We start from the raw sequence: 9,332 nt of genomic DNA on the forward strand, positions 1-9,332 counted from the left end.
AGAACATAGCTTCCTGTGTTAAGAGATTTCTTCACTTCCTGATCCATCACTAAGGAAACAGGAGTTAAGAACTGTAGAGATAATCTCCTAGGGAAAAAGAAGTAACTTTACAAAGAGGCCTGTATCTTTTAGCCCTCTTTTATATTACTTAAGTGATTTTTGTAAAATTAATCAAAATCTTGAAGTTGAACATCCAAAATAATTTTTTCTTTTCCTATTAGTCTTGTTGGCAAGAGTTAATGAAGGCAACCTGTTCCATTTTGCAGTGCTCTAAACTGAGTGAATATTTTGAGGAGCCTTAAATTTATCTCAAAATGTAACTGAGGAACTAAATGGAAAAGAGAGTAAGATTTTACTTGGTATCCAAGAAATACATTTGGCAACAATTCTGGGGCTTCTAATTATTAGCTGAAAGGAAAAACCTGATCTTTCAAGTACAAAATAGGCTGAGAGAAGCTTTTTCTGTTGTATTCTTAATTGTAGGAATGTAGCCTGTCCTTTAAGAGAGAAGCACTCTGCTGTCAAACCCTTGAAGGGGAAAACTAGAAATTATAGAGTAAAAAGTCTGAGGACAAAAGAGGATGATGCAGATAAAGGACAAAGTAACAATTTGAATAGTATTTTAAGATACCCTGCAGAAACCCTAAGACTTAATATCAGCAGATGCTCAAGGTGGCATCCTGAGTGAGTTATGCTCATAGTTCCCTAAGAAAAGTGACCTTTTGATTCTAGATGATACATGATATGCTGTGAATTTCTTATTTGTAGGTGAGTAGGTTAGTATCACTTCAGTAAGTATAGCTTCAAGAGGGTTCAGGGATTGTGGACAACCTTTGAGAGTCAAGTTTACTCTTTCATCTTTTATAACATCTACAAAATTCAGCTAAGATCTGTGGCTAGATCTGCTTTTACTTTTATATTTCAGACAACTTGTCTTAGTCAGGAGATTTAGATTCTGTACAGGAAAAAATAGAACTAGTGTAGTACTGGTTGCAGACTGGCTTCCTCACTACATTGACTGCACAGTGAAGAAGAGCTTTTTTGACCTGCTTGTGGGAACACAGTATTTGTGTTGCCAAGTGCTTGTTACATTATTAAGCCTTAAAACGATTTGGCTTTATATAGAGGGGGAAAACAATATCTGAAAGCTTGGGGCCTTGAATTCATTCAGTTCTATTAACTAAAACCAGAAACAATGAATCAAATGAGTTGATCTTGCTCAGTCAATATAATTACAGTACATGGATTTGGCACACTGACAATTAAGTGAGCAGCTGGCTTACAAGGAGTATATTGATAATCTCAGAAATAAGATGCCCTGGTGGAGGTAAGGTCTCATAATGATAAATGTACTGTTTCCAGGTGGAATAGTGAGTAATGAGCCCAGATGCCCTCTAGCAGTGCTTCAGCTCACAGACATTCTACTTTCAGCATTGCCTTTTCCTGTCAAGTGTAGGAACCTCTGGGCAATAACAGCTCAGTGCTCCTGACAGGAAGCATCTCTGCTAATGATGTATGACAAAGGGTGTATACTAGCACTGCCATAACGTGTGGGAGAAGGAGAGTTCATTGCCAGTTCTGAGCTGACAGAGAGCAAAGAGCCTAGCTACAGCACAGCATCAAGATGAGCTAAATCAAATAATAGTTACCTCCTAGTACTTGCGAAAGCTGAATCAAAAGAAGGGTGATATGGCTAGATGAGATCAATAAAGGAGGGAGTTATCCCTTAGCAAATGACTTAGTCTTTCTTGAGAAAGAGAATATGCTGTTATTCCTTAGAGATGAGGTGTAAGGTATAAAATAGAAGTAACTACATAAACATGATTTTTTATTTCTTTTCTGTAAGTATTTACATGAGCTATTGCAAAGTTAGTGTAATTGGAACATGCCTGTATATGCCGTTTTTGTCCCCTGCTAGTTGCCCAGCAATGCATTTTCTTAGTTCTGTATCTGAACAGAGATGAAATTAGTCAGCTGATCAAAATATCGACTAACTAGGGTGGCTCTCTCCGAGGTAAAATATATGACAACTTCTGTCTCCAAACTAATGTGTTAATCAGCTCTTCAAAGCAGAAGATGGTAATGTGGGTTGCAGAGTACTTCACAAGCAAAAGAAGATGTAGGCATTTCTACACTTTCAGTAAATGCCAGCCTTGTGGGGTGTGGTGTCCTAAAGAGATGAGAAATTGTAACAGACTGCTTTTTTCTAAATTAGTATTTTTACTATAGTGTCTGCTGCTATCCTGAACAGTTACACTGAGCTCCTCAGATCTATGCACTAAAATTTCCATCAGTTCTACCCATGGAGTAAGTAACTTATTTTAAGTTTATTTTAAGTTGAAGCCCTCTTGTCTACTTGAAGGAAAATGAGTAAATCTGATACTTACTCTTTAAAACACGCAGTCTAGAATCAACTTGTTGCTTCCAATGTGTTCTGAATGAACCGAGCTTAGCATGAAAATATTTTTTTAACCAGTTATTCTCAGTCTTGGTGCTGCAATGGGTATGAATGGGATTTTAAACCCAACAAGAATTTATGCTAATTTTTTTGTGTGAGTAAGGAATCCATAACTGCTAAATTAAGGGTTTGTAACTTGGATCTAAAGTGAAGAAGAGCTGCTTTTCCTTATGGGGTTATATACCTGCAGGAATCAAGGGATGAGTGGAGTGGTGGTTCTGTATCACCAGGAAATGGTGGTGAACAGTTGGAGCAGGTGTATATCAGTGCAAGAGACAGCCCAGGCTACCAATACCTCTTTCTGCTCTTTGTCACTTATTGTTATACTTGCAGTACTGAATTTTACCTACAATGATGAAAAACCTTAAGTTGGTTTGGTGTATATCTGTATCAGCAGTCAAAAGTCAACAAGCAAATTCGTTAGAAAACGTGCAAATTTTCAAACTAGACATCCATCAAAATAAAATTAGGACAGAAGAATCCAAAATGTGCCAGGTTTTTTGCAGTATATAATTTCAATGTGCATTTCAACGCATATCAGCTTGCTTTAAAGTGCATTAAAATGAGTATAAAACCAAATCGATTATTGGAATGTAGGAAATAAGAGTAGTAGCACACAACAATTGAATTTCATGCTGAAAATTTAAAGTGAAAGTCAATCTGTGGAGCTACAGGTGTTGCATGTTAAAATAGTAAGCAAACCACATATGATATGAGCATGTTTCATAAATTAGCTTTGGGTGATAGGATGTATAGAATTTTATTGTGGCAAAAAAGACCTGCATTTTTAAGTGAGATTTAAAGGAAGTACCAGAATGAGATAATCTGTTCTCTGGAAAACACTTTTTAATGTGGTGGTTGTCTAGTTTATTAGTAGACTCTACGTTCTATGCAGAACCTTAAGCCTTGATTTCAGTGGTAAAAGACTAATCAAGCTTGGTAATCTTTTAAATATAAATTTTTTAGGAACTCAATGTTCAATGAGAAGGAGAGATGTTATGGATCAGATACTACACCAAGTGTGGTGCAGGAAACTCCCTTGGTAAATAGCACAGTTACATTGCAAAACTGCAAATATAATACAATCTAAATTTCTTTAAAAAATTTATTAAATCTTTTATATATGTAATACAAAACCTAGCTTGTGTCAGCTCAATTTAATGTAATTTAAAGTAGCTCCCTGGTTGCTTGATTCTTTGCCTTCCTTTCATGTTGTTAGTTTGAGCAATGAAAAAAATATCAGAAGGCTTATTGTTGTTTCTGCTATCTGAAGACCCTGGTTGCTTGCTGTCTTTTGGAGGGGGCTTGGGAGCAAGATTGATCTAGAATATTTTAGGTTTTTTCTGTATACAGCAAAAAGTGTATAATTTGGGATGACATTTAGAGCTTCTTTATGTAGAGCATGTAGATTTCATATGACAACAAGTGTAATTGTGTACCTGTATTGCATGTATTATACAGACTGAACTTATAACCATCCTATTCATTTTTAGTTCAGGCAGAAAGTGAAGACTAGAGACTTTGATATTTACTTTTATCCTGAATGTCACATTTTCTTTTAAGTACTATGCAATAACCTTTCTTTCACTATAGTTCGCTTTGTATGTTAAGGCAAAATTGATCCCTGAGCAGGAAGTTGACACAGGAGTTCCATGCTGCTTAAATTCTATGTGAACTCCCCCTGGTGTATGGGATTTACACTGATATTTTGCCAGGTGTTGAACTTCATCTTTAAGACCTGGTTAAGGCGTTCTTGGTATCAGTATCTTGTGAGGAGAGACACTGCATAATAAGAGTTGAATCAAGCTACATTTTAAAAATGTTTTTACAATACAGTTTTGTGAATATAGGCCAGTTCTTTACTGAGAAGCTCCTTAGGTCTTTCATGTGCTTCTATTGTGATGAAACAGGGCAAGTTTTTCTGTTGTTGCACTTTATTGGGGTGGGGATCTTTGCTCTTGGTTTTGTTAGTTTTGATACCCAAGGCCACAGTTTAGTTCAAAGCTATATTAGTATTAATTCCAGATAAAAATAGGCTGGAATAAAGTTAACTTGTAGTTCACTTAAAATTCCAAGTTGCACAGTAATATCTATTGTACTGTTATTATTCAGTGCAGGAATAAATTGTATTATCCCTTTAAAAAGCACATTAAATCATTACACTGGAGGAACTGTAGCTGGAATGGTTCATCTCAAATTCTCCCAAAATGTACAAGAATCGATTACCAATTTCTTTCTTCTGTAGTTATAAGCCAGTATAAACACTGGAAGAAAGGAGCATGTTTCTCTCATCCTTCCTGTAAGCCCCAGGAAACACCAAAGAAAGTCAACTGGTAGCTAAAATGGAATGCAGAACACAGATTTGTATATTCATATTAAATATCAAGACTATAGAGGTAGAGTGCACACAGTAGTTCTGCAGGCAATACATTTAAATTGGGGCTTCAGAAGCTTAAGCCTGTGCCTGTACGTAGGTACCATCACATGTCTTGTTACAAACAGAATTGCCTTTACTAGACTTCATAAATGCTAAGACAGCAGTGAAAAGTACCACTTTGGCAAATTGAGGCAAACTCATAAGTGTTTGCCAAAACAATTTAAAAAAAAAACACCCTGAATTTGTGGTTCTGACGATGCTTTTAAGAAAACGTTTATGTAAGGCTGTACTATCTGATCTAACATGGTCTAAATAAGTAGTCTTGCAGTCTTCCTTACTCAACATTGTTTCAGGGCAACATCATTACTATTTTTCTGACCTCTGTCTGCAGCTTAGTTCTGAGATGATGTCCTGGAAGGCTTGGTGGCTAATACTTTTTTTCTTTTCCTGGTCTAACAGGATTCTCTTGGTGTTCCAAGATTTTTTTTGTTTGGCTTTGTTTTATTTTTTCTTCCTCTGAGCTATCCTAATGGCATGTGAACACCAACACAGCACAATTTCAGCTGTCTACCAACATACCCTGAATATTCATCTGCCAATTTACTGTGCAGAAAAAATATTGCCCAATTCAAATTACTTAATTATTAGGCTCAGTTTATGGATTCAGCAGCCTTGCTGTCTTAGAATTCCAGGTTGCAAATACAATTTATAATGCAAATCAGGACTGAAGTGTGTGGACAGAGTTTGAAGATGAAACTTGTATAGTACCCATCAGCAGTTTGCCTGCTTGGAAGCTGTCACTGTATTCAGTAGTGCTGAAAGTATCCTGCTGATCTGATAGTTGAATAACTGAAGTAAAAATTACGATAAAGGAACAATCATGCTCTCTTAAGTTTCTTCTTAAAATGCTATCACAGGAAAGGCATCAGTGGGTTGCATCCGTATCCTTTTAAGACAGTGACAGCATAGAACAAGATTAGTTTTTCTAAGAAAGCTACTGTTTGTGATTATAGAAATAATTTCAGACTATAAATCAAATATGTTCAGAAATGGATTCATCCTCTATAAGTCTCCATTTTGATAACTTTCTATGCTGACAGGCAATTCATGTTTTATAAATATGAGTGATTTAGAATTCCAGCTTCTTGAAGTGACTGCTTTAGGGGAACAGCAAGATCCAATTGTGTAATAGAGGCCTTTCTTTTTAGCTGATGTTAAGAAAAATGTACTGAGAACTGCTTATAGGATTGCATTGCCCAAGTCGGGGATATCTATACATTAGTGTTAGTTACCTTCTAGTATATTTTCTGTCTTTTCCAAATCTGGATACATATCCTATAGGAGAAAAACAGATTGACCCAGAAAACTGATGCATCATTTTCCATGGTTCTCTCATCTGCACTGGGTTGCTAGGACATCTGAGAAATGGGACAGAAAGGTCTGTTCTGAGCTCAATTTGTAGTCCTGTCTCTTCTCACTGTGTACTTTTTGGGTAGCTTTCTCCAGCTAAGTTGCACAGATAATGACTGCTCACCTTTCTGCTCCTATATGGACTTTGGTAAGTGTTGTAGTCTTCCCAAGTCTGCCTCAGGTCTTTAGAATGTATTTTTCCAAAATCCTATACATTCTAGATCTCCTTTAACTTGAATGAGGTGGGGACAGGCTGCTACTGTTGCTGATTAACTGTGTACTATCATATGCTTTGTTAGTTCAGCTTCCCTTTTCTTGTCTAAGAATTGTTTGTAGCTTATCTGTAAATAATGCTGAATGAAGAAAAGAGGTAAATAGTGATAGAACTGCTTTTATCCAAATTTGCTTCAAGATGTATATTTTTTGGTTCTGTTAGTGCTTAGGGTATGTTGTTTAACAGTGCACAACTTGGAAAGATGTGATATATGGTGCTTTGCCAAAACAAAGACTGTAATACTTGTCTTCTCCAAAGTCTGTTGGGAGCTTGGGTAAAGTAGCACTGAGACAGTTTTGTTCTCTTGGTTGTCTGGAAATAAAATTTTCAAAGTAATAGGAATAGGGAATATCATATTCAAACTGTATTAGAGCAGCATTGGTAAAATTTACTAGAACTGGCTCATTGTAGTCCATATTGTGTTTTCATGTAATACAATGTAATTTAGAGACATTTGTGGGTTTTTTGGGAAAAAAGCATAATAAAACAATACCTAATTTTATGGTAAGAAAGTATTCAAGGAGGTGAAGGGGAGGCAGATGGTGCCTGCTTTTAATCTGAACTATTTATATAGTCTTAGTAAGTAGTACTGAATGAAAAGAGCAGGAGATCCCACAGCATTTACAGATGAGATGGATTTGAACTTCTTGTGCAATTAGCAGTGACTATTTTGTTACATTGATAATACATGGGATATTAAAACAGAATTATAAACCTCAGGAAAAAGTAGCCAACTCCTCTAATGAAAGACTCCTATGAGGAAAATGTCACTCCGATACTAAAGACTGAAGCCCTGTAACCTCTTGCTTGTAGGTAAGGGTAAGAGCAGAATAAGGTGATGTGGCCATGCAATACCTACTGACAAGAGAAAGCCTTTTCCTGTGCCATTTTTCTCCCTCTTCTTTGTAGAAGATGCCTTCTGCCAGGTTTTCCAGAAGCTGGCAGTTATGGCTGAAGAGATTTTTGTGTTTTGTTTTTGTAAGATGCTTTTGCCTAAATAAGCCGCATTATTCAGTGATCCTGTGGTAGGAGAAGAAGCAGGTTCTTATAGTAGGCACTTCATAGAATTATTGTGCAGAATCTCTCGTTTTTAAGGATGAGACATTGGGAAACAGAAGACCCTCTAAGCTATAAAAGTCCCCCACAAACTCAGGTGACATGATCTCTTTGTAGAGTTTACCACTCATAATTATAGCAGGTGTATACAGCCTCCAGGTGAGGCAGCCATCCTTGCTCTTTGGTTAGAACATGGAGTTACTTTATGAGCATCGGAAAATAAGTGTTGAATTTACTGTAAAAACTATACTTGTTTTTATACTGTTACTTATGTGACTAGATCAATCAGACAGTAGACTGCACAAGTAACTGCTCAGCTGAATAAATCATAACTTATCCCTTATGTCTTGTCAAACAGTTGTATCTTAAAATGAAAACTGCTATAGAAACTTAATTATCGTAATCGAGATACTATTATTGCACTGTCTTCTATTTGAATATTCTGTCACTAGCAATAAATGTAGAAGGACTTGAGAATTATTAAAGGATTATTTATACTATATTTTATATCCTTTTTAGATTGCTCTTAAAAATATCTTCAAATGTTTCACATAGTAAAACATGTTAAAATGTATTATGTATTTGTTCATCTGTCCTCTTGGTACTTGCTTTAAAGAAAATCTGTAGTTGCATAATGTTTTGCAAAGATCAGGATCATCTCTGAAATTTAGTATTTCTGTTATATTCTTCTTTCCCTGTGAGAGCAAAAATGTGTGTGTAGCCTTTTGAGCCTCTTGTGGCTCAGGATAAGCAAAAGTGGAACTTGGCAGCCTTTCATCTTTTCTAATCTACTTTCATAGCCACAGGTATAAATGAAACCTTTGTTTCAATTTTCTCTAATTTTCTGCTTAGTTTTCATCAAAGCAGGCTGTGCTTGGAGGCTTTAAATAATCCATTACTGTAATGCTTTTTTCTTGAACTGTTAACAGGCTTTGTTTTGTCAGGAAATAGACTGTATGTTTTGATGAGTTTTGTAATGTATAAATTACCTTCTTGCCGGAACTACTTCTTTTATTTTCTACTAGAAGATAACCAGTCACTGGATATAGACAATAATTTCCTGCCTCATAAAGTAGAATTTCCAAACCAGTGGTATACATATGGCCTGTGTTCCTGGTTTTTCTAGTCAGCCTGCTGTACACCTGCTGAGCGTAGCGTGGAGCTGGTAACAACAGGTGCAGTCCTGGTGCCTTAGGGACTCTCCTGTGTGGAAGCATTGGCACATGGCTGCCCTGTTGTGCTTCGCATGAAGTAGTGAGAACAAAAGATTTCACTGCCAAGTAAACATATTTGTAGACTTTGTCCTCATCTATAGTTGGTATTAGTTATGGGAAGAGAGAAGAGAGAAAGAAGGTTTGCATGGAAGAGATCCCAATTAAAATTTGGAGTAAGTTTCATATTTAGTGTTACATACACTTAGTACCCACCCAGATTGTCTCAGTGTTCCTGTGTGTTTGTTATGAGTAGTTATGAGCTGAATCAGAGCACAAGTTAAAAAAATAATCAAGCTGAATAGCTCTAAGCCAGTGAAGCAAGATACTTCAATCTAATATACAGTAACTAACCCGTGTTGCCATTCTGTGACCATTATAGCCTTTGCAGAATTGTATTGACTGAATCAAAACTCAGTTACTACAAAGCCTGGATTTTTGATGATGCTATAGAGAAGAGGAGTTTGTTCTTTCCCACCCTTCTCTGGTTTTTGAGGTCTTTGTTTTTTTTCTTTGCTTCAGAAAGACAAAGGAAACACAATTCAC

The sequence above is a fragment of the Apus apus genome, chromosome 11 (genome assembly GCF_020740795.1).
Source record: "Apus apus isolate bApuApu2 chromosome 11, bApuApu2.pri.cur, whole genome shotgun sequence".
Taxonomy (NCBI): Eukaryota; Metazoa; Chordata; class Aves; order Apodiformes; family Apodidae; genus Apus; species Apus apus.